Source organism: Bidens hawaiensis, unplaced genomic scaffold, assembly GCF_021521415.1.
Source record: "Bidens hawaiensis isolate Kalapana, Puna unplaced genomic scaffold, B.hawaiensis_p1.1 tig00019665_1, whole genome shotgun sequence".
Taxonomy (NCBI): Eukaryota; Viridiplantae; Streptophyta; class Magnoliopsida; order Asterales; family Asteraceae; genus Bidens; species Bidens hawaiensis.
The window spans coordinates 385591-390314 of NW_027492984.1; positions in this window are offsets into that span (position 1 = coordinate 385591).

The window sequence follows — 4724 nt, forward strand, 5'->3', positions numbered from 1 at the left end:
GTAGTTTCCCATGAGTTTAGAAAAAGGGGCGTCGCGCTACACGATGGTCCAGAAGGAAGGGGGTATCGCGCTACGCGATGACCCGGTTAAGTAACCGGATCAACCATGTGTCAACACGTGGCAACCTCTGGTGTATTGCGGCGTCGCTCTACGCGATGGCCGGGGGGAAAACCCATCGCGCTACACGATGGTGGTCAAAACTTTGCCTATAAAATGAGGCTACGGGTTTGAAGCATTCTCATCCCATTTTCAAACTCACTTTCACACACATAACCTTGGGGAACGTGCCCGACCATTGTGAGGTTCTGTGGTCTCGATTTCTCGTAATTCGTGCATGAATTGAAGTTCTAACGCACTGTTGAGTGGTTAAGCGAGTTCGAAACAAGGCTCTGACAGTTTAAGCTTCAATACGTGATAAGGAAATAGAAGTGCTGCCCGTGCAAGGCAAATTAAATACCCGTATAAGGTAGGGGTTCTGCTTAAGCTATTATTTTATTATTATTTTATATAGCTTAGACCCTAGTCGAGGGTATAGTCTATACCTTGATCAGTTAAGTAAGTGAAATATAAGCTTTCATAAGTTAAAATTATAGATAAAATGTTGTTCTTTATTTTTAAAGATATTACTTATGAATGAAGAAACTCGATATATACGTTTCTTCATGACGAAGAAACGTAGCCTATAAATGAAATATAGATTTGTAAAATGAGATAAAATATCAAGGTAAGGATTATGCAAATAGACTAAAGGTCTAAAGCTAGATTATGGATCTAGTTATTTATAGAATATTATTCTCGTTCTATAGGTCCGAGATAAAGAGCAGGTATTTGTCAGTGAGATACAGTTATATAACAAAAGGTGAATACGTCTAACCTTTTATGAATTTTTTATGACGTGAATACGTCTAACCTTTTATGAATGTTTTATGACCTGAATACGTCCAACCTTTTTATGAATGTTTTATGACGTGAATACGTCTATGTACTGTCTTAAAGATATTTATTTACTATGGAGGGTTATCCATAGATAAAGAGTCGGAAAAGATTTTATTTGAGGATTGGTACAAATCCTCTATGTTTAAGAAATGTTTACTCTTATAAACTATGGACTGTTATCCATATCTAAAGAGTTATGAAAGTATTTGCATGAGGGTTGGTTCAAATCCTCTAAAAATGTTTTGATACAAGGTAGTACTAAACACTCAGGCTAAAATACATGTGTCTGGATCCATTCATATATGATTTGTAGTTGGCCACTACAAACATACTGACCATGAGGCAAGTGACTGTCTCTAGGGTGAGTGAAGTCCGATTATGTGGTCTATTGGTATTTTTAGTTCTGATGAGATGGGATGAGGCCCACTGAGTCGTTGAACACTATTGGTGTTGTATCATAATGAAGGTGATTTTGTATATGATTATATTATAATGACTTATGAAAATCTTTTTATTGAGTCAGCGTTATTCACCAGCACATAGCTGACGTATTTTTCCCCACATTTCAGGAAAACAGTAAAGGTAAAACAGACAAGCAAGCCAGATTAGAAGATTGGGGACATAGTCATTAAAGGTGATCTGATGTCTCATATGTTTTAATTAAAATATTGAGAAAAATCATATTTTAAAATGGCAAGTATTTGAAATATCAAAACGGGTATTAAATTCCCGAGATTTCATTATAATAATATTTTATGACTTCCGCTAAAAGAACATAACTCTGATATATTTGCAAAACATGTACCAACTATTGGTCAAACGCCTAGGCCCTAGGCCGGGGTGTGACAGGTTGGTATCAGAGCCATCGATCTTAGCAAATTAGGTATTTTATTATACCTAGGCTTTGATCAGAAATAAGTTTATAATGAAATCATTAGGTATTCAATTAAAAGGAGTCAATCCTTGAATAATTATAAATGCTACGGATAAGATTCAATCTTATTTTGGATATATTGGTGCTAGTAAATTAGGTACTTGATTAAAAGTATCTAAAATGCAAATATTAAATAAATTACTACGGATAAGATTTAACAGTACAAGGTACGGATAAATAAGAACGTACACTTATCTTTAATATAATCTCACCCGATCGTCAATCTAAAGTTGAAGATTATTCCAATCTTCGTTAAGAAAGAAGGAAAACGATGTAGGGAGACAGTTCTGCTTCAATCCCCATTTCTAAATGATAATGATGCAGATAACGACGGAGGAAGATTTAGATTCCTTCAATGCTAATATTTTACTAAGTTTGGATTACTCCAAATCACAATATGATTGGAACAGGATCAAATAGATCTAAGAAAAACAATGATGTTAAAAGGAAGTAATAACTTATCCGGAAGAAAATCCTCAAGGACAGGAAAATTTTAATCTAAAATCCCTACTTAACTTATACTCAAGAAGAACGTCTGAATATGAATTAGGATCAAGTCAATCCTATGAAATCAGTAATGTTAAAAGGACAAGAAGTCATGACCTATCCAGAAGGAAATCTTTAGGGACATGAATATTTTGAATATTCAATTAACCTTGAATGATTAAGTGCGGAATATAATTCCTTAAAAGGAATATATAAGATGATTATGATATCGATATTATGCTTAAGAAAGAAATAAAAACGGAGTAAAAAGGAAAAAGAAAGAGAGCGACGAGAATACTAAGAAGGACAACAAGATCAAGAAGTTGATTGTTCATTGGAAGAAATGAATAAGGAAACATAGTAGTGATGATACGCACTCATGTAACTATGATGTTTCCCGAATACTGAAATTTATTTTCTTGTAGTATGACAAGAAAAGAAAGTGCAAACTCTAAAAACAATTCTTCCAATGAAATTAGAAGTAAGAAGGGTGCTAATGAGGAATTTCCGCTCAATATAAAAAGAGGATTAAGGAGACTATTAAAGAGACTATGACTTTAGTTCTTGAAGTAATTAAGGACATTTCTGCAAGTTAAAGCCAGTCAAGGTAAGGCTGTTCATTCAAGAAACAAAGAAGCTTACGATAGACTTACATTTAGAGAACGAAACCAAAAAAGCTAGAACTTCAAAGAGGAATGTAGCTTAAAATTGAAGTTTACGATCGTGAGGAATATTAAGAAAATAAGAATGTTATAGTCATTGTAAGATGACTAGAAGAACAATAAGGAATTATTTCCATTAGCAAGTATATAAGTGAAGAAACTATCTATCAATCTTCACAAATATTCAAAGGAGAAGCTCTTGTACGGATGAATACCTTAATAAAGGAACAGTGTACAAATCGAGAAAGAGCTTATTCTAAAGAAATTTGTTCAACCTATGAGAGGGATTAAGATTCAAATCCAAGTAAGGAATCATAAAATTGTTGGTATAAATCTCAAGGAATATAATACTTAATTCCTTGAATAATGACGATAGGTTCCATATTTAGCTACTCCAGAACGTAATAAAATAACTCATTATATATGAGTTACCAAGAGAAATAAGGGACCTGGTAAATATCTAGATTGTTAAATCGGTCATGGAAGTAGCCGGATATTTAAAATATATATATATATATATATATATATATATATATATATATATAATGAGGAATTAGGAGAAAGAAAAGAAAAGGAAAAGAATCCAAAAGATTTCAAGGAAATAAAAGAAAATAGATAAGTGCCAACTAAAAGAATCCAAAAGATTTCAGCAAGAAAACTTGTGAAAGACAACATGTTGGGAAGTGCCAACTAAAAGAAATAGATATGTGTGAATATTGCAAAAGAGTATAGCACTTAAAAGAAGAATGTAGGAATAAAATTAGAAGTATGCTTCATACATAGAGAAATAGGTCAATTTAAAGATTGTCTGAAAAGAAAGGTAGTTAAAAATGACATATGATAAAGATATTAGTGTTAGAAGAAACTCAAAGATATCTGACAATAATCAAGGAAAAAGAACAAACATGATCAGATCAATGGAATGTCAGATAAATTAGTTAAACTTTTGTGTATAGTTGTAACTCGTTGTGGAACGAGAAATTTTAGCATATAGACTGTGCCAATATACGAGAATACTCAAATTCATTATCTTTAAAGAAAGATAATCAATTTGAAAAGGATTTTTCGACGTTAAGAACAGATATCATGTTTATCATCTCGAAGGAAAACAAGAAAGGAAAGGATGAATTTAATGTTATGAAATATAAAGATATACAAGGATAGTATATCATTGAAAGAAAGTCCTACCAAACCATAAGATATAGGACATTAGTTGATCAAAAGAAAAAGAATTCGAAAATATATGATTGATAGTATATTAAACATGATTGAGTAAAAGTACAAAGATCAGAAAATAAGGAAAATCAGTGATAAAACTCAGTAAAGGAATAGATTCAATAGACTAAATCCAAAAAGTGATATAACTAACATCAGTAAATATTTAGAATACAAAAGGTGAGGTAAATGATTAAACACAACTGATCACTGTGTTTAGCAATTTACAATTACTAATGATGTTCTGAACTATTGACTGATTACATCATATGAGATGTGAAGTTAGTAACAGACTCGGAAAATTCAATCATTATGTATTGACAAGTTAAACTTAAGAATCAGATTAGAAAGAATTTGATCACAAAGAACAAATGCTTAAAGATATGTTCCGAACTTGTGTGATTGATCTGGGAAAAAGTTGGGATGATCATCTTCCTTTAATCAAATTTCAAACGGGTATTTAGGCCACACCATTTGAAGTATTGTATAGA